The sequence below is a fragment of the Papio anubis genome, chromosome 17 (genome assembly GCF_008728515.1).
Source record: "Papio anubis isolate 15944 chromosome 17, Panubis1.0, whole genome shotgun sequence".
In the NCBI taxonomy this organism is placed as follows: Eukaryota; Metazoa; Chordata; class Mammalia; order Primates; family Cercopithecidae; genus Papio; species Papio anubis.
Genome location: NC_044992.1, coordinates 57,317,003 through 57,344,158, shown reverse-complemented (window position 1 = coordinate 57,344,158; position 27,156 = coordinate 57,317,003). Strand labels below are relative to the sequence as shown.

The window sequence follows — 27,156 nt, the reverse complement described above, 5'->3', positions numbered from 1 at the left end:
ATAAAGGGTGGGAGGATCTGACAGAGCCACGATTAGGGTGAGGCAACTAAGGGGAGTTGTGCAAGCGTGTGGCCCAATCCTGCCTCTATTTAAAATTTTGTCACTGTTTTCATCATCGATTTTTTTGCATTAATTTTGAGTTTTTAAAATCTTGCATGGACATTTTCTTTATGTTGATGACTGAGGTTGTTCTTTTGTTGTCTACTTAAAATTGGGGCCCTAGGCAAATGCCTCACTTGCTTCACTCTAGTCATGGCCCTGCATCTCACACACACACACACACACACACAACGCACGCGCAACTGGTACTCTATTCTCCACCTCTACAAAACACATCCCAGTTTTTTTGAGCTCCTCATACTTTGCTACCAAGGGTGTCTGCTGCTTACAATGCCATTTTCTTTTCCCCACTTATCTGCTTATCTAACTCCTCAGTTAACTTTCAAGACTTGCATCAGCATCGATAATCTCCCCAGAAAGAAAGAATACCTGTTTCCCCTGTGTTATTTATTCACCCTGAACATACCTGTTTCACTGTACTCATCCCTCTGGACTTTAATGATCAATTTAAGTGTCCAGTGTCCACCTCTCCTACTAGAGTGATTGGTCTTTGAGGGCAGGCATCTTGCCATCTTGATGTCTTTCTATTTCCAGCAGCTGGCATGGAGTCGGTGCTCAAGAAAACACACAGTCAACGCAGAATAAAGACAAGGCATTGTCCCCATTTTATGGAAAAGGAAATACAGTTCAGAGGGTTGGGATGGTTTGCTCAAAGTCACACTGGGTCAGCCGGGGCTCAAAGCCAGGTCTTCAGTTGCCCACAGCCAGTGCTGCCTGCACTATGCAGAATAAATGGTGCTCTTTGTAGAGGACCAAGCCTCTCCATTTTGGGGAAAGCCAACGTCCCTGCCAACCACAGTAGCTGTCTGCCCAGGTCTTGCACCCAGCCCTGGCCCACCCTGGGCAGAGGCCCAAGACTTCTCTCTTCATCCTCCTCCCTCCAAGGAAACTGACTCATCTGGATTCCAAGCAAAGCTCCTGGACTCTGGTCCTGCTGGAGCTGGCCACCAACACACCCTCTGATTACCATGGCAGAGTTTCCTGGGATAAAAGGCATCTCCTCATCTCCAGAGTGGAGAGCCAAGCCCGGCCCAAAGCCTGGGAATGAATGCCCCATGTACCAAGGTGTTGCCCTCTGATGGAAGAGTGTGCAGCGTGAAATGGTCTGCTCTTTACAAGACATTTTTCTGGAAAGCCTCAGGTCCTGAAAGGAAGCCGCTTAGGCAGTCAGAAAGAATTTTTTTTTTTTTTTTTTGGTTTTTTTCTCCCCCTTTTCTTTTTTTAACCTTCTGCTTCTGACTCTGCCAGTCTGTGTCTCTCTCTCACCCCTGGAGCTTTCTTTTCAATACTGGTCATTCGTGGAGTCGGCTCTGCCCTCTCCGCTTGTGACTGGTGGGAGAGCTGAGCCGCCTCCCTCTAATGAGGGGCTCTCCAGGCCGTGCTGCCCTCATTTTTGATACCTGGGGAGAGGATGTACAGGCAAGGGCCAATTGGATCAGAAAGGCCCCACTGAACAGACATCACAGCCAAGCTCAAAGAGTGCAGGAAGTAGAACAAAGAACAAAAACATTTACAGAAGTGCTACAGTGTAAGGGGAAAAAGTACTAGCAACTCTAACAAGGTCAATGGTGAGGGAAAAAATTTTTTTGAAAGGAATTGCTGAGGGAAAAAAAAAGAGAAACCTCAAAAAGGGGCCGAGGATTCCGAGTAGGTCCTGCTGGTTGGCTCCTGGGACGCCTTCCTTGATATCTTCCCATGAAGCACTGTTTCTACAAGACTTCAATACGTTGGAAAAGTTTATGCAATGGACCAGGAGGAGGGTTAGAAGTTGTGAGTCACCGTCATCAGCCCTGCGTGTGTTCGCTTCCTGTGGGACCACATAAATGGAGCCTTTCTGGTTCTTTGGCATGTGTTGAGGTGGGTTGGGATGGGGGTGTCTGGCCAGCCTATTTTAAGGGAGCGTGGGGTAGTGGGCCCTCATGGCTCCTAAGAATGGAACAAATGAGCTGACCTCACCTTGTACTTGGTCCTCCACGTCAAAGACTAACAGGAGGAATTTAGGTACTAAGGTTTCAATTCCACACCTTGGGGAGCCACCGCGCCCGGCCTGTTTTTTTCTTTTTTCTTTTTTGAGATGGAGTCTCCCTTTGTCACCCAGGCTGGAGTGCAGTGGCACCATCTTGGCTCACTGCAACCTCCACCTCCCGGGTTCAAGCTATTCTCCCACCTCAGCCTCCCGAGTAGCTGGGACTACAGGCACCCGCCACCCCACCTGGCTAGCTTTTGTATTTTTAGTAGAGATGGGGTTTCACCATGTTGGCCAGGCTAGTCTCGAACTCCTGACCTCAGGTGATCTGCCTGCGTCGGCCTCCCAAAGGGCTGGGATTACAGTCATTATCCACCGCACCCGGCTACTGGCTACTTGGGGCAAGTTTTCTAAACACATGCTACCTCAGTTTTTTTTACCGTAAAATGGGTGAAATATGATCTCCTTTGCAGGGTTATTCTGAGGTTATTATGACACCCAGTTGGCATGCCAAAAAGCATATCTAAACATAGAAAACATATCTAAACCTAAAAAGGTACAGTAAAAATACAGTATAAAAGATACAAAATGGTGCACTTGTATAGGGCCCTTAGCAGGAATGCAGCTTGCAGGACTAAAAGTCGCTCTGGGAGAGTCAGTGAATGAGTGGTGAGTGAACGTGAAAGCCTAAGGTGTTACTGCTCACTGCTGTAGACTTTATAATACTCTACACTTAGGATACATGACTATAATTCTTTTCATAGCTCCATACATAGCTTTAACTCTTTTTTCTTATCATTATTTATCACCTATAATGGGAATGTTAAAATAGAACTTTCCAAATCTTGGGTTTGTTACCTAAAAGAGTGGGCTCTTGTAAAGTCTGTTTCCCAGGAGATTTTTTTTTTAAATTTTATTTTAAGTTCTGGGCTACATGTGCAGATCGTGCAGGTTTGTTACATAGGTATACATGTGCCATGGGGTTTTGCTGCATCTATCAACCCATCATCTAGGTTTTATGTTTGTTTGTTTGTTTGTTTGTTTGTTTTGTTTTGTTTTGTTTGAGACGGAGTTTTGCCCTTGTTCCCCAGGCTGGAGTCCAATGGTGCGATCTCAGCTCACCGCAACCTCCTCCTCCCGAGTTCAAACGATTCTCCTCCCGAGTAGCTGGGATTATAGGCGTGCGCCACCACACCTGGCTAATTTTGTATTTTTAGTAGAGATGGGGTTTCTCCATGTTGGTCAGGATGGTCTTGATTTCCTGACCTTGTGATCCACCAGCCTCGGGCTCTCAAAGTGCTGGGATCACAGGCGTGAGCCCCATCATCTAGGTTTTAAGTCCCTCATGCATTAGGTATCTGTCCTAATGCTCTCCCTCCCCTTGACCCTCATCCCCGGACAGGCCCCAGTGTGTGATGTTCCCCTCCCTTCCCAGGAGATTTTTAGTGGAATAGACAGCCATCAGTCTCAGGTGTGTTGGTAAATTTCATCTCATTTTGTGGATCACCTGTAGGCAAATGTTTAAATCTTTCTTCCTCTTGTGAACCAGCAAGTTTTAGGGTTGTTTCTCCTTGCCCTCTGTTATGTGGACTTTATCAGGCAATTCATTTGAACATCCACCAAAATATTTGGAAAGCAGAGCTGCCACATGAATAATTATAGAAAGAGTATATATTTCCTTCACACATACCATATAATGTACTGAATGTAAACTGATTGTTTATTGTTGTTTGTCCCTGTCCACCTACCAGAATATAAGTCCACGAGGGCAGGAAATTTTTAAAAATACAGTTTTTTATTTTTGAAGAGTTTTATGTTTACAGAAAAATTGCAAAGATAATGGAGTTTCCATGCACCCCACATCCAGTTTCTCCCATTGTTAACTTCTTACATTATTATGGTACATTTGTCACAACTAAAGAAATGACAGTGGGGCCAGGCGCGGTAGCTCACGCCAGTAATCCCAGCACTTTGGGAGGTGGAATCGAGTGGATCCTTTGAGGTCAGGAGTTCAAGACCAGCCTGGCCAACATGGCGAAACCCTGTCTCTACTAAAAATGTAAAAATTAGTCAGGCATGGTGGTGCCCGCCTGTAATCTCAGCTACTCAGGAGGCTGATGTGTGGGATTCGTTTGAACCAGGGAGGCGGAGGTTGCAGTGAGCCGAGATCACACACCACCATACTCCAACCTGGGCAGCAGAGCAAGACTGTTTTTGGCTTTTTATAATAGCCATTCTGACTGGTGTGAGATGGTATCTCACTATGGTCTTGATTTGCATTTCTCTAATGATTAGAGATGTTGAGCATTTTTCATATGCTTCTTAGCCACATATATGTCTTATTTTGAAAGGTGTCTGTTCATGTCCTTTACGCACTTTTTGATGGGATTGTTTTTTGCTTGTTAATTTGTTTAAGTTCCTTATAGAGTCTGGATATTAGACCTTTGTCAGATGCATCATTTGCAAATATTTCCTCCCATTCTGTAGGTGTCTGTTTATTGATAGTTTTTTGTTTTTTGTTTTTTTCTGTGCAGAGGCTCTTTAATTAGGTCCACTTTTTCAAGTTTAGTCAATTGCTTTTGGCATTTTCATTATGAAATCTTTGTCAGGGTCTATGTCCAGAATGATATTTCCTAAGTTGTCTTCCAGAATTTTTACAGTTTTAGGTTTTATATTTAAGTCTTTAAGCCATCTTGAGTTGCTTTTTGTATATAGTGTAAGGAAGGGGTCCAGTTTCAATCTTTTGCATATGGCTAGTGAGTTATCCCAACACCACTTATTGAATAGGGAGACATTTTCCCATTGCTTGTTTTGTTTTTTAACTTATTTTGTTGATGGTTGAAGATGTGCAGCTTTATTTCTGGGCTCTCTATGCTGTTCCATTGGTGTATGTGTCTGTTTTTATACCAGTACCATGCAGTTTTGGTTACTGTAGCTTTGTAGTATAGTTTGAAGTCAAGTAACATGATGCCTCCAGCTGTGTTCCTTTTATTTAGGATTGCTTTGGTTATTCAGGCTCCTTTTTGGTTTCACATGAATTTTAAAATAGTTTTTTCTAACTCTGTGAATAAAGTCATGGTAGCTTAATAGGAATAGCATTCAATTTATAATTTGCTTTGGGCAATATAGCCATTTTAACAATACTGGTTTTTCCTGTCTATGAGCATGGACTGTTTCTTCATATGTTTGTGTCATCTCTGGTTTCTTTGAGCAGTGCCCCCATTCAATTATTTATGCAATCATTTTTATATCAGTATGGGCTCATGAATATTTATTTTACACCCTAGATTGTAACTCAATACTGTTATTTATCTTGTTACTCAGTTTTGGCTATTGGGATCCCTTTCTGGTTGGCACCTGTGTTATTGATATGCCCCCATGGTTTTGTTCCTTGAGCACTTTCCTACTTTCTAACACTATAAGATGCTACAAGCTCATCTTGTATATTCTGTGCCCAAAGCCCAGAAACAGCCATTTCTCCAAGAAGTCCTGGTTCTTTGTATTAGAGAATGGTGTTAGAAACCATGATCTGGGCTCCAGATGTGATTATTGCTACTGAGTTGTTATTGCTCAGAGGCCCATGGAGACAGAATTTTTGTCTGTTCTGTGAATCTCAAGCACTATAATACCTGTCACATAGCAGTTGCTCAACACGTATTTGTTGAATAAATTAATGACTAAATAATTTTCAAAACTACTCTGTAAAACTGGACTTTTATTATTATCATTTTATAAATAAAGTAACAGGGTCAGGGGAATAAGAAACTTGCTAGTCATACAGGTAGAAATGGCAGAGCAGGGATTTAAAACTTGTCTGACTTCAAAACCATTGATGTTTTATTATCTGCCAATTTGAACTACCTGCTTGACTGTTTTCTTTGTTTACTATGGTCATCTGAAGATATTTTTAAAACAGTGTAACCTTTCATCTTTTTGGAGTGGTGTAGCCTAGCAGGATGAAAGAGCTTGGAAGGTAAGATCAGACAGACCTGGATGAAATCCGAACTCTATCTCTTAGTAGCTGTGTGATCCTAAGCAGGTTGACTTATTAATATCTTCTTTTTGCCTTAATTTCCTTAACTATAATGTGTAGACAGTAACAGTATCAGCCTCAAAAAAATTGTTGCAAATATGGAAAACAATACCTATGATCTAAAGACTCTCCCTTTCCCCACCAAAGGCATTTGCTACTCATCACATACTTCTTCTAAGAGGTAAATATTGTGACTTCCCTAAGTCTAAAGAAAGCTTTTGTTTCCCTACTACTAGATACAAGGAAAGAAGACACATGCATAAACAGGACAAAAATATTTAAGGAAATAGTGTTTAGCCTAACTAACTCCAAAAGCTATAATTCTCCATGGCAGTGGATCTCAACCTGTTAGTTGCAGACATCTAGGGTTGGTGAGGTTACTTCAACTTATGCATATTTGCAGGAGCACCAGGCACTATGGATAGGCTATGTAAATACTATGTCTTATACATATATTCCATCTTATATTTTCATTATAGGTAGATGATATTATGGTTAATAAAGTGTAATTTTTATTGCACTTGTGTGGTATAGCAGACTGTTAATAAGCAGTAGTTATTGTTATTTTACTTAGTAGTAGGGAAGTTAACTAGATTTATTCATCACAGTCCCTTGTAGCCCTGGATGCCTGACTCTGGCTCAACATGCAATTTATACCCAAGTAATCAACTTTAAAAATTATACTAATAGTTTGAATAGGTTTTATGTAGAGTCTTTAAGAATTTTCTGTGTGGAAAATTGTATCTTTGCCAAAACTATTTGTTCTTTTTCAAACTTTACCTCTCATTTATTTTTCTTGTCTTATTTCATTGGCTAGGATCACCTGTGCAATGTTGATTAGATGTATGAAACAGTGATAGGGACCATATTTATATCATTTCTGACTTTAAAAGGAAGCTTGTAATGTTTCTACATTAGGTATGAAATGTATTAAAGTTATTGGATGAGGGAGTTCCCTTATATTACTGATTTGTTGGGTGGTAAATTTATTGAATACTTTATGTCACATATACTAAGATGATAATATGGTTGTCATTTAAAAATATGTTAATGTGTTGAATCACATACCTAGATTTTCTTTTCTTTTCTTTGTTTGTTTGTTTGTTTGTTTGAGACAGAGTCTCACTCTGTTGCCCAGACTGGAGTGCAGTGGCATAATCTCAGCTTGCTGCAACTTCTGTCTCCCATATTCAAGTAATTCTCATGCCTTGGCCTCCCAAATAGCTAGGACTACAGGCGCACACCACCACACCTGGCTAATATTTTGTATTTTTAGTAAAGACAAGGTTTCACCCTGTTGGCCAGGCTGGTCTCAAACTCCTGATCTCAAGTGATCTGCCCACCTTGGCCTCCCAAAGTGCTGGGATTACAGATGTGAGCCATCATTCCTGGCCACACATACCTAGATTTTCTAAAGTTAATTAGAAACATATTCCTAGAATACTTTCTATGGAAGTTAGGCTTACAACTTAGTCTTTACTATATATATATAGCTGAATTTTATATATATAGCAGAATTTTATATATATATATAGCTGAATTATATATATATATATATAGCTGAATTTGATATGCTAGTATTTTTTTTACTCTCCACAGCAATTCTTCTTTCCTCTTATAGAAATGTCTTCCTAGAACCTTTCTTCCTCCCTGCCCCTTCCCCTCTTCCCGATGGTCCCCAGGCAATCATGATCAGCTTTCTGTCACCATAAATTAGTTTGCATTTTCTACAATTTTAGACACATAAGATAATTTAGTACTCTTTTTTGTTTGAATTTTCACTCCGCATAATGTAGGTATGTTGTAATATGTATCAATGGTTCATTTCTTTTTATTATTGAGTGGTATTCCATTGTATGAATATATCGTAGTTCAAGGACATTTATGTTGTTTTCAGCTTTGGACTATTACAAATAAAGTTGCTTGACATTTTGGGCTGGATGATTAGAAAAACAAATAAATTAAAATTAAAATTAAAAAAACAAATAAAGTTGCTGTAGACATTCATGCAAAAGCCTTGTAGATCATATGGTGTCATTTCTCTTCAGTAAATACCCAGGAGTAAAATGGTAGGATCATATGGTAGCTAAGTATTTAATTTTTTTTTAAACTGAAGCCAAGCATGGTGGCTCATGCCTGTGATCCCAACACTTTGGGAGGTCAAGATCGGAGGATCACTTGAGCCCAGGAGTTTGAGATCAGCCTGGGCAACATAATGAGACCCCATCTCTCTATATATATTAAAAAATTTAAACAGCTGGGCATGGTGACACACACCTGTAGTCCCAGCTACTTGGGAGGCTGAGGTGGGAGGATCACTTGAGCCCAGAGGGTCAAGGCTGCAGGAAGCCTTTGTCTGCCACTGCATTCCAGCCTGGGTGACAGAGTGAGATACCCAAGGAAAGAAAGAAAAGAAAAGAAAGAAAGAGAGAGAAAGAGAAGGAAGGAAGGAAGGAAGGAAGGAAGGAAGGAAGGAAGGACGGGAGGGCAAACTATTTTCCAAGGTACCATAGTGTGCCATTTTACATTTTACACTTCCATCAGAAGTGTATGAGAGTTACAGTTCCTCCACATCCTTGTCAGTACTTGACATGGTCAGACATTTCCAATTCTAAACATTCTGATAGATATGTCATTGTATCTTTCCTTGGTTTTAATTTAAATTAATCGATGTTGAGGATCTTTTTATGTGCTTATTTGCCATCCATCTATCTTCTTTGATAAAGTTTCTTTTCAAATCTTTTGACTATTTTTTAATTGGGTTGTTTTGTTTTTGCTTTCTTATTATTGAATTTTGAGCATTCTTTACATATTCTATACTTAAGTTTTTTAAATTAGATATATGCTTTACAAATATTTTATTTTAGTCTGTAGCTTGTCTTTTCATTCTCTTAACAGTCTTTTTTAAAGAGCAGATTTTAAAAATTTTGATGAAGTCTAATTTAATAATTTATCATTTTATGAATTATGCTTTTGGTGTCATTTCTAAGAAACTTTTGCCTAATCCTCAGGTCACAAAAGTTTAGTTCCTTTCAGACGCTTTATAGTTTTACGTATTAGCATTTAAGTCAATGATCCATTTAAAGTTAATTTGTTTTCACATGATATAAAGTATGACTCAACATTTATTTATTCATTTTTGATGTCCAAGTTCACTTTTATTGACAATCAACTTTATTTCTTTTTATTTTCCCTTTTTATTGTCCACTTTTATTCATGTTCAATATTTTCCAATATGTCCAATTCATTTTATTGGTACTCAATTTTCCAGCACCATTTATTGAGAAGACTCTTCTCTCTCCACCGAATTTATGTCCAATTCATTTTAATGATACTCAATTGTTCCAGCTCCATTTGTTGAGAAGACTCTTCTCTCTCCACTGAATTGCATTTACACTCTTCTTAAAAGTCAGTTATTTATAACCCAGGTATGCATGGGTCTATTTCTGGACTCTCTATTCTGTTCTGTGGATCTGTTTTTCTTTATACCAATATCACACTGTGATATTGGTTTTGTTTTTTACAGTAGTTGATTGCTGTAGTTTTACAGTAAGTTTTGAGGATATCAGCTGTGAGTCCTGTGGGAGGCTGTATGTATCTGTGAAGAAGAAATTCAAGTGCTGACTTAGAGAGGTGCCAAATGAGGCACTCTAACTAATGTAATAAACATCACAGGGCCATGGTAAGTGAGAGCTAGTGGAGTCCTTACAACGCATGATTATTTCACTCCATTATTAACTGAGTGTTTACTACATTTTGGATTCTGTGCTAGGCACTGGGGATAAAGTGAGTATATAAAATCAGACAATATCCTTATTCTCATTGTGTTTATACTTTAGGAAAAAAGAGAGGGACTAATTAAATAATCACACTAAAATGTGTAATTACAACATGAAATAAATGTTGTAAAGGAAATGAATAGGCTTTTAGGATGGAAATAATTCTTCCTTGTGAAAGTAATTGTTCACCTAATTCATGAATGGGAGTTTACTAGGAGAAGAAAAGGAAGGTAAGAGAATACTGTATCACAGACTGCTAGTTTTCCTCAATACCTGATATATCTATTGTTTCCTCAATAGTACTAGAGGATTTTTAACATATTTCAGTTTTAACTAAACTTTTGACACATTTTCAACAAATTTTAGTTGTGTATACGATTGTTCAGCATGAAAACGATATTTCCCAGCCTCCTTTGCAGGAAGTGAGGCCATGTGATTAAATTCTGACCAATAGGATATAGGTGGAAGTCTGCGTGCAACTTCCAGGAAGTGTCTTTAAAAGGGGCTGAAGTCCCCCCAAGGTAGAAACTACGGGTTGAGAACAGTGCAACAACAAGATAGAAGGAGCTTGGGTCCTTGATTGTTTTGAAACTGGTAGATCAGCTTTAGACTACCTACCTGGAGAGAAGTTAACTCCAATATCATTTTACACGCTGGTTGTTTTTTTTTTCTCTCTATGCAGCTGAATTTAATCCTACCTATGCTAACTAATTAATTTAATCCTAACTAATTCTGTGCCCCAACAATGAGCACAAAGTCCCAATGGTGAGAAGGAATGAGATACACACAGGGAATGGAGGAATCTGTACAGCTGAAGTGCACAGCCTAGCCCTTTCCTCTCTCATTTGATGGACAAAGCAGTCAAGAGCCAGAGAAATAATTAATTTAGCTCTGACTGGATTCATGGGGACTGCTATCCAACCATAGTGGTCATTATTCAGAGCCTTTACAGTGTCTCCCACCATGCTACATGCCTGACAGTTATTTGCTCCTCGGGTCCTCACAGCAACATTGAGACATCATGTGCCACTTAACAATGAGGATACATTATAAGAAACGCATCGTTAGGTGATTTCATCATTATGCAAGCATCATAGAGTACTCTCACACAAACATAGATGGTATAGCTTACCATCTATATGGTATAGCCTATGGCTCCTAAGTCATAAATCTGTGTAACATGTGACTGTACGGCCTACTGTAGGCGACAGTAACACAGAGGTAAGTATTTGTATATCTAAACATAGAAAAGGTACAACAAAAATACAATATAAAGGATTAAAAATGGTACACCTGGATAGGACACTTACCATGAGGGGAGCTGGCAGGACCGAAAGTTGCCCTGTGTGAGGGGTGAGTGAATGTGAGGGCCTAGGAGGTTACTGCACATGACTGTAGACTTATAAGCACTGTACTTTTAGGTGACACTAAATATTTAAAAATTTCTTTCTTCAGTAATAAATTGTACTTACTGTAGCTTGTGTTTAGCAGGTCTGAGAAAGAAAGAGACAATCTGAAGGCTGATTAGTCCTCATTTTATTATTGGTCAAGCCAACCCCAAAGAGTAGCAATAGACAAAGGCAGCCTTTTCTCGCTTTTATTTTCTGGATTTTTTCCTTAAAATTAGTTGTAGTGCTATGCATTTGAGGCCACCATGCTGCCCGCCTCCTGGACCTAAGGGATACATGTTTGGGATATAGATGTGAAGGGGGTAGGGAGGTTTGGGTAGAAATTAAAATAATGCATTTCTGTGCATAATATACACAGAAGTAGGAAGACAGCAGAAACATTTAACCATGAGCAGTGGCTTGCCCCTGCTTGCAGCTCTGCCTAGCATGGGAAAATGCTGGGATGTCAGAATGACCTGCACTCTCTGGGACGTGCTGCTCTGAACATCAAGCAAAGCCAGGCAGGCCCAAGCATCTAGCCACTGAAGATTAGTTCTGGGTGGGATAGAAATCTATCATCTAGGCAAACAGCGTATCCTCTTTCTGGAATTATTTGCTTACTCACCTACTTACAATGTGGGAGCATGGAAACCGTACCAGACACTCTGTAGGCACTGAGGACACAAAACAAATAAGAAGAGTCTCAATAGGGCTTTGGGGAAGACAGACAGGTAGATGACATCATCACCATGCAGGGTGGTGAGAGTCATGAGGGCAACTCAGGGCCCTAAGGGACCTCTTGGGAAAAAAAATCTGTAAGATTTGCCAGATTGGGGAACTTCTATTGGATGCGATTGTAACTGCAAGTTTAGAGGCTTGTCTTTAAGGTCTTCCGGCTTGTCACTGCTTCCCCTGCTTGTTCAAGGGGATGAAAAAGTGTGTGTATTACCATGTGGTCCACTCTTGGCTATCTGTGCTCAGATGAGGGGTGCAGAATTATAACCAGGGAATGTGACCCTCTGATATGGTCTGGCTCTGTGTCCCCATCCAAATCTCATCTCAAATTGTAATCACCATTGTGTCAATAACTCATGTGTTGAGGGAGAGACCTGGTGATTGCATCATGGGGGCAGTTTCCCCCATGCTATTCTCATGAAAATGAATGAGTTATCATGGTTTTATAAGTGTTGGACAGTTCCTCCTTCACACACTCTCTCACCTGCCACCTTGTAAGATGCGCCTGCTTCCCCATCTGCCACGATTGTAAGTTTTCTGAGGCCTCCCCAGCCATGCGAACTGTGAGTCAATTAAACCTCTTTTCTTTATAAATTTTCCAGTCTCAGGCATTTCTTTATAGCAGTGTGAAAACAGACTAATACACCCTCCAAATCTGCCGTATTTGACTGTGGCAGGTATTTTGGAATTCAGGAAGTCTGATCTGCTCCCCTTACTCCTGCTGTCTACTTTATCTCAGGTGGAGGCTGTAACCTTGTGCAAAGTTCCTCATATATAACAACAGAAACTGTCTCTGACTTGGAAAAGGAGCTGGAACCAGGGCCACTCTTGCAGTGGGAATGCAGTGGTGGAGAGAAGTAGCAGGCAGTTATGAAAATGCCTCTGTTGGAAAGAATTTGCTGCAACCACTCTGTCTTTAGGTGACTCAACTCAAGAGTCACATCCTAGGATTGGCCTGGTTTATGTCATGTGACCACACATTGGCCTCGATGAGAGAAATAATCTGCCACAAAGAAATGGGGCTGCTTTCCCAAAAGTAGGGGGCAAAGATTCTGGACAGCTAAAGCAATTATCACCAGGAGGCTCTGGGCAAGTCACTCCCTTTCCTCAGTTTCCTACCCATATAATAAGTACAATAATATCATTTATTTCCTGGGGTAGCAAGAGGTTAAGGGTAACAAATGAGTGACATGCTTAGAACAAGTTTGGTATGCAGTCAGTGTGTTCATTTCTATTGTTGTTGCAATACATCACTGTAGACGTAATGGCTTGAAAACACACACATTTATTAACTTACTGTTCTGGAGGTCAAATGTCCTAAAATAAAGGTACAAAAGGTCTGTGTTCTTTCTGGAAGCTCTGCAGGAAAATCCATTTTTGTGTCTTTTTCAGCATCTAGAGGCCACCTGCATTCCTTGGTGCATGGTCTCGTCCTTGCATTGCTCTGACCTCTGTTTCTATTATCATATCACCTCCTCTGATTCTGACCCTCCTGTCTCCCTCTTATAAAGATTCTGTGATTACGGTGCGTCCCCTGAGATTATCCAGGAAAATCTCCGCATCTTAAAATCCTTAACTCAAACACATCTGCAAAGTTCTTTTGGCCATATAAGGTAACATATTCACTGGTTCAGAGTATTAGGATGTGAACATATTTGGAGGGCATTATTCCGCCTAACTTGTAAGTATTCAGTGAAGACAAAAACTGTATCAATTGCCTTTGTGGTTTAGATTGATGCAAGGTGCAGCCCTAGGATTTACCCTTTCTGAAAACTTATCTTACACAAGAGACAAGAAGGTTTCCAATGTCCTCTTTTAGAAAAGCATTTTTAGAATTTTAGAATATAAAATTCCGACACCAATAAAGCTAGTGATTGAGCTAATAGTGTTGCTGGATGTCAGCAAAGTCCAAAGTAAGATTTGTTGCAGTCAAAGTGTAACGTAGTTGTATACCCAGGTCATGGCAACCTTATCCACAATAGCCAAAACCTGGAAGTAACCCAAGTGTCCATCGAAAGACAGATGAATGGATAAACAAAATATGGTACATACATACAGTGGAATATGATACATCCTTAGAAAGGAAGGAGATTCTGATACATGCTACAACATGGCTGAACCTTGAAGACATTATGCTAGTGAAATAAGCCAGCCCCAAAAGGACAAACATTGTATAATCCCACTTATATGAAGTCTCTAGAATAGTCGAATTCATATAGAGAGTGAATGGTGGTTGCCTGGGGCTGGGGGAGTAGGGAATGGGAAATTAGTGTGTGTTGGGTACAGAGTTTTAGTTTGGAAAGATGAAGCATTCTGGAGATGGACAGGGGTAATGGCTGCTCAATGATGTGAATATACTCAACACCACTCTGTAATCAAACATGGTTAAAATGGTAAACTTTGTGTTATGTGCATTGCACCATGATTTCTAAAAACTGACTAAAGGAAAGAAAGAAAGAAAATGAACATGGATAATTCTGCTCTGGATAATGGAGAGTCGAACTTACTCCTAAGGGAGGGTTGTTCACCAAGCAGAGCTGAGGAGAGCGGTCCGGGCAGAGGGATCGGCAGAGGCAAAGGTGGGTGTCTGATTGAGACCTCATTCGGAGGTTGGTGTGGTCACCAGAAGTGGGAGTGGAGCTGTGGGGTGGCCAGTGGGGGAGTGAGAGAGCGGAGGGAGGCTGGTGAGTGGCTCCTGGGCCCTATCCCCTTCCCAGTTGCGCAGCTCTAAGGCTCTCACTGTGTCAGCCTGCGGTGGGCTGAGGATGTCAGAGTTACTTGGTCACTCTTCCCAGAGTTGGTCCATCCCATTCCCACCCAGGATCAAAGCGAGCTTCCCTCCACAGGAACCCTTTGTTTATTTCCTCAATTTCCTGGTGACCTAGTTTCCCTGTCCCTGCTCTGTATTCCTACTCTCCCAACACCCCTTCATCCCACTCCTGCTGTGCTAGAAGGAAAAGACTCTGACCTTCCAGCCCAGATGGTGGCCCCTAGGCTGCTCCCAGCTCCTCGTGCCTGTGGGAGCCTGGTGAGGCCTCCGCTCCCTATCAGGCCTTGCCCTGTAACTGCGGGAGATTCTCCAAGGACCAGTAGGCACGACTGTCCCTTTGTTCTTCCAGCCCCCAGGAGCAGGGTTTCTCCCAGAGACTGAGGAGTCAGCCACAAGCCCTGTCTTAGCCTTTCAAAAAAAAAAACCCATTTTTTTTCCTGCTTATAAGCAATGTACATGTGTTCATGGTAGAAATTTAGATATTATAGAACATCAAAAATTATTTTTAAAATTATTCATCATACCCTCCCAGGGATGTGAACTCTTAGCATTTTATGTATACTCTCTCTCTCTCAATCGACTTACCTCTAAGTTTATATGAGGATGTATTTTATTTTATTTTTTACATAAGAGTTAATACCTGGAAGGATTTATTTTGTTATCCATACATTTATACATACAACTATGTAATTCTTATTAATAATATAAGTAATTACAAACATTACATGATGTAATAGTTGTTCAAGTGTGCATGTTTGTTTTTTCTTTTTCAGTTAGCAGTATCTTACAAACATTTTTCTTTCATGGACTCTTCTGCAATATCCATTTAAATGACTATAATATTCCATCATATTGTTCAGTTTCTTAAACTGGGGTCCAGAGTCCCTGGAAGATTTATAGGGATTTATAAGTTCACTCTGGACATTTTTTTAATTCTTATTTTTTGGGGAGGTCAAGGCAGGTGGATCACCTAAGGTCAGGAGTTCGAGACCAGCCTGGCCAACATGGTGAAGCCCTGTCTCTACTGAAAATACAAAATTACCCAGGCATGGTGGCACATGCCTGTAATCCCAGCTACTTGGGAGGCTGAGGCAGGAGAATCACTTTAACCCGGGAGGCGGAGGTTGCAGTGAGCTGAGATCGTGCCACTGCACTCCAGCCTGGGCAACAAGAGTGAAACTCCATCTCAAAAAAAATAAATAAAAATAACTTCTCATTTTTTAAAGATATAAGTAGGAGTTACAAGGAGAAAGAATGAGGGAAGAGCCTCCCAGAGAAGGTAGAGAGCCCATGCAATGGTGTTGAGGTATGAAGGAACAGGTTTCAGATATTTAGGATGGTCTGTTGTAGGGGGAAAAAAAGGATCTTGCCTGATGGGGAATGGTGAAAAATGAGTTTATTTTGGCAGAACGGGAGCCATGTCAGGCTTTCCACTCCCTTCCTGCTGTATTGACAGGTATTGAGGAATTTTTGTGGCAGGACATGGTCCATTTGCCTCTTTTCAATAGAATTGAGAGCACTGACCATTGAGTCTTGTAAGACATTGTCATATTTATTCACTCATTTTTTATTCATTTATTCATTCACCAAGAATTTGTGGAGAATGTATCAGCTGTCTATTACTGTGTGATAGATCACCCCCAAAATGTAGCAACAACAATAAACATGTATTATCTTCTATAATATCTATGGCTCAGGAATTCAAGAGCAGCTCGGCTGGGTGGTCCCAGCTCAGGTCCTCCACGGGATTGTAGTCAAGGGGTCAGCTGGGGCTACAGTTGTCTGAAGGCTTGATTCAGCCTGGAGGATCTGCTTCCAAGTGGCTCATTCACTCGCATGTTGGCAGGAGACTTTGGTTCCTTGACATGTGACCTTTCCGTAGGGTTCCTTGAGCGTCCTCACACCGTGGCAACTGGCTCCTCCTACAGCAAGTGATTTAAGAAAGAGCAATATTTTTTACAACCTTGGCTGAGTAGTCCCTATCATTCCTGCAATATCATGTTCACTCAGGGACCAGCCTTATTCAGGTTGGCTCTATTCAGTGTGGGAGGGATTTGCACATGGGTGTGAGCCTCAGAAAACAAGAATGATTAGGGACCATCTTGGAGGCTGGCTATCACAGAGTGGTGAGCAAGGCCAAGTACTAAGGACAGAAATTGAATTAGATGTTCTTGCACTCAGGAAAATTACTGTGCCATTGATGTGCACAATTTCGATGACACTCAAGCTCCAGTGGGAGGTCACCTTAAAGGTACAGACAAAAAGGATTAGTCTCAGCCTAAAGGCCTTCTCTGCTCACTGTGAGCCAGCATCACTGTACTGCCAACAAAGGCTCATGAGCAGAACCCTCTTGAGCAAAACCAAGGACCAAACTCATGGTCTGCAACAAATTTGGGTCCATTTTGTTCAACCACAGGACAGTCAGTATGAAGTGATATGAAGTAAAAGAGGACCAGGAGGTCAGGCCCTAGCTCAGATTCCCTGCCTTACCTAGAGGTCATCTCACTTCCTGTTCTGACAGGCTCTTTTAATACTTCCTAGAGCAGCCTTAGGCCTACATGAGCATAGGAAAAGACTCTGGACTCCAAAGGTTCTCTTCCTCCTTTGGCAATAGTAACATGTACATTTCCTCCTGTCATTGGAAGACAATTGATCCCCGTGCTTTGCTTTGAGTTAGGCTTAAGGGCGCAGGTTCCTTCCTTGGTTCCTTGGTTCTTTCCTCCCTTCCTTCCTTCCTTCCTTGGTTCCTTGATTCCTTGGTTTCTTTCTTTCTTGGTTTCTTTCTTTTTTTCTTGGTTTCTTTCTTTCTTTTTTTCTTTTTTTACTTCTTTCTCTCTCTCTCTCTTTCTTTCACAGGGTCTTGCTCTGTGGCCAAGGCTGGAGTGCAGTGGTATGATCACAGCTCACTGCAGCCTTGACCCCCTGGGCTCAAGTGATCCTCCCACCTCAACTTCCCTAATAGCTGGGACTACAAGCATGAGCCACCACATCCAATTAATTTTTATTCATTTTTTTAGAGATGGGGTCTCCCTATGTTGCCCAGGCTGGTCTAGAACTACTGGCCTCAAGTCATCCTCCAACCTTGACCTCTCAAAGTGCTGGGATTACTGGCATAAGCTACCCCACCTGGTCCAGGTTTCTCCTGTTTCAGAACTTGGGAGTGGAAAAAGGTCACATAACTTGTTGAGAAAATCACAACTATCGAAGTATGAAATCACTGAACTTCAGTAAGACAGAAGGGAAAGGCAACAGAGAGAACCAAGGTCTCTGCTGATGTGCAAGGAGTCAAACCCTGTGGATGCCACCTCAGCTCTATTCTCAGGAAGCCTTGTCCCAAGAGAATAACATCCAAACCTCCAAGAGAAAGCTTCTACCCGGGGGACCTTGGTGTGACGACACATAGACTCTCCGGTTAGCATTGCTCCATCACCCTTTCTGGCCACTGGTGGGCGGAAGGTGAAGGGGACTCATTGAACTGTGATGGTACGCCAGCATGGAGTGACCCTACCCTTGTGGGCAGGGGCTGTCTTCATCTCCACACAGCAGTGTTTCAGCAATATTTCCCGGGAGATCAAGGGATGAGATTGGCATGGCAATGAGTTCAGGCAGAGTCTGAACTCCACCCATAGAATGAATTCAGGCCCAGTCTGGTGGATGGGTGGACCTTGGCAGCCTCTACCTGCCTCATCATGCCAGTTGGACTTCAGAGAAGAGAAACGACTGTGAAGGGGATTTGGAAATTGGCTTCCACAGATGAACTGAGAAGGCTCCAGTTTCTCCCCAGGGACCCTATTGGACCTGCTTTTTGGCAAGAAAATGCCAAAGGAACCACAGAGAATAGAGTTCTATAATACAGAAAGAATGTATATGAAACATGAGTCTCAAAACCAATCCACCTGGAGGGAAAATACATGGAAACCAGAATGGATGTGTTTGAAGTCTCATCTCTGAGGTTCTTGAGGGTTCCATGTCTGAAAACCATTGTCATGACGACCAAGACCATTTTTAATGCCACACAATGGGGATGATTTTGAGCATGAATGTGATTCCAAGGTCAAGTTTTCTGTGGCATGTCCAAACTGAGTCATGACGATTATGAAGAAAGCCTGGGTCAGGAGACCTGGTTCAGGTTCTCTTTCTGTCATTTACCAGCTATCTGACCCTAGACAAGACATTTTTCCTTTCTGAGAATCAAATTCCTAATTTATGCTACAAAGAGGTTGAACCGTTCATCCATGAGGTTTCTGGTTGAAGGACTCGAGGAGACATGGTTCTAGAACTGTAGCTCAATTGGTGATACACAATTAAGCTAATTGGAAGACAATTACAAGGGGACCCAGAATTTCCACAACCTTACTGAAAATTCAACAGAACATTCAGTCCCCTTATCCTCCCACAGGACTATGTGCCATCTTCAACTGACTCTAATATGCATGATTTACTCTTTTGAGACTATGTTTTGCAATGATGCTCATACTTATATTTCTTCTAAATCCACACTGTCATTGCCCTTCCCTCTCCCATAAGTTTCTTTTCTCTTATGTTATTTTATTTTTGAGACAGGGTTTCACTCTGTTGTACAGGCTGCAGTGGCGTGATCAACCTCTTTCCCCCAGGTCCAAACAATCCTACCAGCTCAGCCTCCCAAGTAGCTGGGACTATATGAACACATCATCACACCTGGCTAATTTTTGTATTTTTGTAAAGATAGGGTTTCACCATGTTGCCCAGTCTGGTCTCAAACTCCTGAACCCAAGCTATCTACCTGTCTCAGCCTCCCAAAGTGCTGGGATTACAAGCATGAGCCACCATGCCCAGCCTGCCTCCCCCATAAGTTTCTTTGATGTGCTATTCCCTACCAGCCCTGTCTGTCACAGGTTTATTGTGTGGCTATTTATTTTCAGCAATGATTAGGAAAGCCCTCCACCCCTCCTGGACTCTTTCTGCATTCCATCTCAGGTGTGTCCATCATTGCTGTGATGGCCACCCATTCCATCCACCCTATCCCTGGCCAAAGGTTACCCACCCACTGCTTCCACATTTCTATCTTTAGGGGTGGGATTGGGGAGCTAACTTCATCCTGGGCAGCCCTTCCCCTAACCAGACACATGTTTGAAGGGCATGTGAACGCTGAACTGAGCTCTGGCTCTCTGTACCATTTCCGCCTTGGCATTTGCATCCTCATCTACAAGACAACTCTCCAAAATGTTGAAACCCAGCATTTATGTATCTCTGAGGCTCCCCTTCTCCAAGGGAAGGAGACTTAGCATCTTTAGCTGTCCTTCATTTGAATACTTTTTAATCTCTTCACCCTCCTGGTTGAAATCCTCCAAATGTGTTCCAGTTTCTCCATGTTCCTCCTCAAATGTTTCCCAGAACTGAAGGCAAAGCTCCAGATACAGTTGGCCTGAGCAGTGCAAGATTCGTTCCTCTTGCTGCAGCCTAAGATCCCCTTTGCTTTTTGGCAGCCACATCACACCGTTGCCTCATATTGATTTGCAGGCAACTAAAACTTGACAGTGTTTGTTTTTTCTTAACATGAGCCCTTGTTAAGTCATTCTGTACTTGTACTGCTAATTTTTTTTTGACGTAAGTACATGATCTAACATTTGACTACCCAAGAGTTCCTTCTCGTGCAGCTCAGTCCCTTCCCTAGTCTGTCAAGGTTATTCAAAATCCCGAGCCGGTCATCCAGCTGTCCTTCTGGCTTTGGGTCAACAGCCAATTTGATTCGCATGCTTTCTAGAACTTAATCCAAGCCATTGATAAAAATGTTGAATAGAACCTGACCAATGACAACAGCCCTGTGCTACTAGAAATCTTTCTTGGGGTCAGAAGCCACACACTGATGGTCTGATTGCCAAATGTGGCCTGCAGATGTGTTTTGTTTGGCCTGCATAATGTTTTCTTTTTATTAAACTTTGAATTAGTGGCCAACATCTGGACTTCTAGCTTTCCCTGGATGATCAAAGATGTCTCAACACTGACTTCACAATTCAACAACAAGAGCAGCTATGTGTGATTGTATAGGTTTTAGACTGCACATTCCACCTGGATGCGTGTAGTGACCACAGCCACTAGGCAAGACATGGGATCTCTATTTTGCCTCTGTTCCCACATTATTCCTTGTTACTAAGCACCTGACCACTCGCACTCATTGATGATACCTGTCTCACTCCTAAAGGTATTAAGTTAGTAGCCTCTACTCCCAATTTATCAGCACCTTTTGGGTATGATTTCTCAACCAGTTATAAATCCACCTAATTGTACCATCTGCCAGGCCATATAGTCTCCCTTGGATTTTATAAGAGATCTTGTTAAATGATGCATAAAACTCAGTTATCAGGGTTCACTGCGTCTCCTTGACTTACAGATTATCAAGACCATGGAAGATAAAACTGCAACTAGCCTGACCTGTCTTGATTTGGAGAACGATGCTGACTCCTTTTTTTTTCTTTCTTTCTTTTTTTTTTTTTTTGAGATGGAGTCTCACTCTCTTGCCCAGGCTGGAGTGCAGTAGTATGATCTCGGCTCACTGTAACCTCTGCCTCCTGAGTTCAAGCAATTTTCCGCCTCAGCCTCCCGAGTCGTTGGGATTACACGTGCGCCCACAACCACGCCTGGCTAATTTTCATATTTTTAGTAGAGATGGGTTTTCACCATCTTGGCCAGGCTAGTCTTGAACTCCTGACCTCATGATCCACCTGCCTTGCCCTCCCAAAGTGCTGGGATTATAGGCGTGAGCCTCCGCACCTATCCTATGCTGACTCTTAACTATTACTATTTACCTTTCTAAGATCATACAAACTACCCTTTAAAATATTGTTTTTAGGATTTTCTAGGAGTTAACCTGGGATTGGTCATCAATCACCAAGCAAGCATGCATGAAAACACCATCTTCTTTTTTATAACAATTAAGAGTGCATTTTACCCATCTTTGGTTGTCTGATGTTTATTGTTATTTGTGATGCTTGATTTGGTGCTATTTTATCAAGTCTTCTTGAGATCTCTAGGGTAGAACCATCCAGTCAAGAGAGGAGATCCAACTGAAGTCAGTAAGTATTTCAGGTTGGGCTTTAGTTCCTTCTTACCAGTGTCAACTCTACTCTAGTCAGTCTGATTATTCTCTTTCCAGACAGAGAATCAAAGCAAGAGGAGATGAAGAACTTCCTATTCTTTTTTCCATTATAAATTTTCTAACATTAGGCACAGAAGGTAGGTCTACCCCTTTCTTGGTCATCTTCTTGCTTTAACTATCACTTTAAAAAAGAAAAGTCTTTCATATTGCTGTAACAGAGACAGCTGGATATCCATCAGCAATGTATCCTTTCCCTTTCATGGTGTAGGGTTTTACCTGTGAAGGACTGCTTGCCAAGGACTACATTTCCCAGCCTTCTTTGCACCTAGAGAGGCCATGTGACTAGTTCTTTCCAGTGAAATGCTAGAAGAAGTGATAAGTGTCACTTCTGGGCTTAACAGCTTAAGATGTGAGTGCTGTTTTCCTTTTCCCCTACTCCTGCCCCTGTGGGCTGACAGCAAAGGGCTCCTGGAGGAAAGTGGAAACACAAGGTGGAAAGAGCATGGATCCCTGCATCACCACATGGAAGACCTCCTGGTGATAAGAACACCCTCATTGAACTGTTACATGAATGAGAAAGAAGCTTTAATTATGATATGCCCATTGAACTGTGCTTTGTTGATTTCAGTGGCTAGTGTTACTCTAATTAATAGAGTTATCCTAAGTATTTTTCAGAAGTCTCACCTGCCTGATGCTATTCTTCTAATTCTAAACTACCTGTCCACAATTAGCATCTTTGTTCTTGGTTATGTGACCTTCTCACCTTTTGTTATATGTGTCTTTTAGAATGTAAGCTTTCTGGGCATTCCCTTTACATTTAGTTTCTTCAGGCATATCCGCTTGTGCGTCTGCACTGGGACCATTTGAAACTGCATAGTCACAGCTACATTTTTACAAGCTTCCAACTCTCTTGAGGCTTATTTCCATGCTAGTCACTGCCATAGAATTGGGTCCAACATCCCACAGCCTCTAGAAACGTCAGAGTGCAATGATGGGAATTATATCAGAGACTCTGTGTTAGTTAAGATACCACTAGATGCTCAGCAACCTCCAAGATGTATAAGGGATCATGCAAAATAGATGTTTGTTACTTATTTACATAAAATCAAAAGAAGTCAGCCTAATTGGTGACTTGGGGGCGGGCTTTCCTCAAATGGACATTCAGAGATGCAGTCTCCTTTCATCTCATGGCTGAGCTGTGTCCAACACCTGGCTTCCCAGGTATTTTCATGGCCACGTTTCGTGCTACCACACTGCCATAAGAGCAAAAGAGTCTAGGAGGCCAGGCGCGATGGTTCACGCATGTAATCCCAGCACTTTGGGAGGCCAAGGCGGGCGGATCATGAGGTGAGGAGATTGAGATCATCCTGGCCAACATGGTGAAATCCTGTCTCTACTAAAAATACAAAAAAAAAAAAAAATTAGCCAGGTGTGGTGGTGTGCGCCTGCAATCCCAGCTACTTGGGAGGCTGAGGCAGGAGAATTGCATGAACCCGGGAGGCAGAGGTTGCGGTGAGCCAAGATCACGTCATTGTACTCCAGCCTGGTGACAGAGCAAGACTCCGTTTCAACAACAACAACAATAACAAAAAGAGTCTAGGAAAGAGAGAAGATGCCTAGCTACTCAGCCTCTGCCACAAAGGCTAAGGTTCCTTATACTTTGAAGACCACTTTCATAGGTATTAACTCATATTTTTCTTTTCTTTATCCAGTGCCTCAAGATATATTTGTTGAGCATCCACTGTGTGCTCAAGAAGACATGAGTGGCCTTCTGCACTTCCTCTTTGTCCCTAGAAACATTTGTGGGTGCTTCTCTGCTCACAGGTTTGTCTCCCCCTTAGGTGTCCTCCTGGCTGGGCTGATGAGAGCTCATTCTTGCTCTGCTACCTGCACAGCGACTTGACCCCAGCCCTGGGCTAAGCAGTTTCAACTTCCAAATCTTTCCCTACAGCTTTGTCCTGTTGCTAGGCACTGCACAAGCCACAAGGGATATACCAGTAAACAAGAGGGACTCTATGTTCAGTACAATCCTATAAGGTAGGCAGGTACATATTTTTATTCTGATTTGAAAGCTGAGTCAATGGAGACCAGAGAGGCAAATGGGTTGCCCAGAGTTACACCTGCAGTCAGCAGTAGAGGAGGGCCAGGGTGCAGGTCTCCTGGCTGAGGCCACACTTTGCATTGCAGTGATAACTGCAACAGTGCATATCTGAGTTCATTTTCATGCTTCCTGCTCATCTGTGCAAATCAGTCGAAGACTGCAGGCCTGACCTTAGAAAGACACTGAACTTTGGGGAAGAAACACTTGAACGAATGTCAAAGCCTGGATCTTGTCCTTGATATGTTTTCTAGGTTGGTAGGACAGTGATCCTTTTGGCTTCCCTGCTTGAGAATGGTGGAATTTGTAAGTGCAGACTCCCTGTCTAGGGCCTCCCACGTGGTAATTGAACCTCATGGTTTGGCCACAAAGCTGAGGCTGTTCCAGTCTGCTGAATTTCTCCTCCCAGACATTCAGGCTGTGGATTTGTTGGCATTCTCCTGAACAAAGCCCCAAATATTTGTCTCTCAAGTTACCACCTTGCCAAATGCACTTTGGTTCCGCTTCTAAGTAGCATGGCTACAAAAAGGTGCTATCTACAGAAGTCCCAGCCACTGTGCAGCCACTGCCAGGTTCTACCTGGTCCAACAACATCAGTCACACACAGGGCCTGCTTGGGAACCAGCCTCAGGAGATGCTCTGATCTAGGCACTTCTCAGGCTAGTTCAGAGCAGAGAAAGGCAGGGCTCCATGTTATAAAATAACCCTAGGCCGGGCGCAGTGGCTCACTTCTGTAATTCCAGCACTTTGGGAGGCCAAGGTGGGCAGATCAGCTGAGGTCAGGGATTCGAGACCAGTCTGGACAACATGGTGAAACTCTGTCTCTACTAAAACTACAAAAAATCAGCCATGCGTGATGGCGGGCGCCTGTAATCCCAGCTACTCCGGAGGCTGAGGCAGGAGAATTGCTTGAACTCGGGAGGCGAAGGTTGCAGTGAGCCAAGATCACGCCACTGCACTCCAGCCTGGGCAACAGAGTGAGACTCTGTCTCAAGAAATAAAATAAAATAACCCTAGATGTGGAGGGATGGGGCCAAAGGATTTGCTAAATGTGAGGCCTGCAGGATTCATATGTACCAAGTGGATTAAAATCACTTGGACCAAAAGTCTGAAGTTTATAAACAGTTTTTTTTTTTTTCTTATTACACCAAATAAATTATGTTTATTGTAAAAAAAAAAAAAAATCGGTGGAAATAAAGGAACTAAAAATCTATCATCAGCATCATTTGCATATAATTACTCAACATTTTTTTCTCTGCTATGGATTGAACTGTGTCCTTCCATACTTCATATGTTGAAGCCTTAACCCCAATGTGACTGTATTTGAAGATAGAGCTTTTAGAGTTAATTAAGGTTAAATGAGGTCATAAGAATGGAGTCCTAATCTGATAGGATTGGTGGCCTTACTAGAAGAGAAAAAGAAAGAGATCTCTCTATTAAATACCCACATGCACTGAGGAAAGACCATGTCACCCCAGAAAGAAAAGGTGGCTATAAAGCAGGACGAAAGCCCTCAACAGGAAACAAATCAACTTCACTTTGATCTCGGACTTCCCAACTTCTGAAGCCATGAGAAAATTGATTTCTGTTGTTTAAGCTGTCCAGTCTATGGCACTTGGTCAGAGCAGCCTGAGCAGACTAATACCGTCTCTATACCCTTCTTTCTCTGTGAATGTGTTTATTTCCTATTTATGAAATCGTACTATATATTACTTTGTAAGTTGCTTTTTATCTTAATTGTATGGTATGCATTGTGTACTATGTCATTACTCTTTCATATGTCATATGTAGTGGTTGCAACATGTTTAATATTGAATATTCTTTGTTGTAGACCTACTTCAAATTATATAAGCAATATTCCATTTTTTGGATATTTAGATGGCTTCAAATATATCACTCTTATAAAAAGTGCTGCAAGGAACATCCAGCTAAATCTTTGTGTATATGTAGGCTTCTTCTAGAATAAATTGCTAGGTGCATTGAAAAGTGTGCACATTTTTAGGGCTGTTTATGTTGGTTTAATTGCCCTCCAGATAGGTAGCGCCAATTTACTGTCTCACCCTGACACTATGAGAGTGCCTATTTCCCCACATCTGTGCCCACTTTGAGTTTTATCTTTTTTTTTTAATCAGAAAGGTAGAATAGCATTCATGAGCACTTCTCTGCTCACATGTTTGTCTTACCTTGGAGACCCCCTTGGCTGGACTGATAAGAGCCTGCTCCTGCTCTGCTACCCAGACAGTGACCTGGCCCATCTCTTGGCAGTGGGTTCTGAGTCATCATGGATTCTTTCTCCACAAATGTATCCTGCTGTCCTCATCTGAGACCTCCTGGGAGACTTTCTGGAGCATTCTCCCGTACAACAGCCATGGCTTCCTTCTAAGGTTGAGTCCTGTGCAAAGCAGCACACATAGATGAACTGTAAGTTTAGAAAAGTTCTTGTGTTTCTGGAAGGGTTTTTAAAATAAGATCTAAGATGAATTCATAATCTCCAAACAAAAGTGGGTCATGGTATAATACTGCCCTAATAGGCTGGGCGCGGTGGCTCACACCTGTAATCCCAGCACTTTGGGAGGCCGAGGCGGGTGGATCACCTGAGGTCAGGAGTTTGAGACCAGCCTAGCCAACATGGTGAAACCCTGTCTCTACTAAAAATATAAAAATTAGCTGGGCGTGGTGGCATGCACCTGTAATCCCAGCTACTCAGGAGGCTGAGTCAGGAGAATCGCTTGAACCTGGGTGGCAATGGTTGCAGTGAGCTGAGATTTTGCCATTGCATTCCAGCCTGGGCAACAAGAGTGACATTCCATCTCAAAAAAAAAAAAAAAAAAAAAAGCATAAATACTGCTCTAATATAGATATAGATAATTATAGATATAGACAGACACAGATAAAGACATATAGACATAGACATATACAGATTGTATAGATATAGGTGTAGATATAGTTATCTAGATATAGTCTTGATTCTACCACTTCTTAGCTATATGGCCTCAACTATGTAACCTAACTTTGCTATGCCTCATTTTTCCCATTGTGATAATTGCAAAATCTCATACTTTAGACAAGAGGATTAAATGCACTGATATATATTAAATGTTTTAAACAGTACTTGATACATAATAAAAACTTGGTAAATGGAATCTGTTGTTGCTGTTACAAAACACAGGGGCCATTTCTTCCTGGATG

The 27,156-nt window shown here is 41.9% G+C and overlaps 1 long non-coding RNA gene across 1 annotated transcript; it reads right to left on the bottom strand.

Annotated features, from left to right (window-relative positions):
• Nucleotides 1-16,322: 16,322 nt before the first annotated feature.
• On the bottom strand, nt 16,323-26,582 carry LOC103878922. The gene is made up of 2 exons (XR_002518179.2): nt 26,151-26,582; nt 16,323-16,713 (listed from the first exon to the last, which is right to left on the bottom strand). It is a non-coding gene; the product is annotated as an uncharacterized LOC103878922 (long non-coding RNA).
• Between the last annotated feature and the right edge of the window lie 574 nt (nt 26,583-27,156).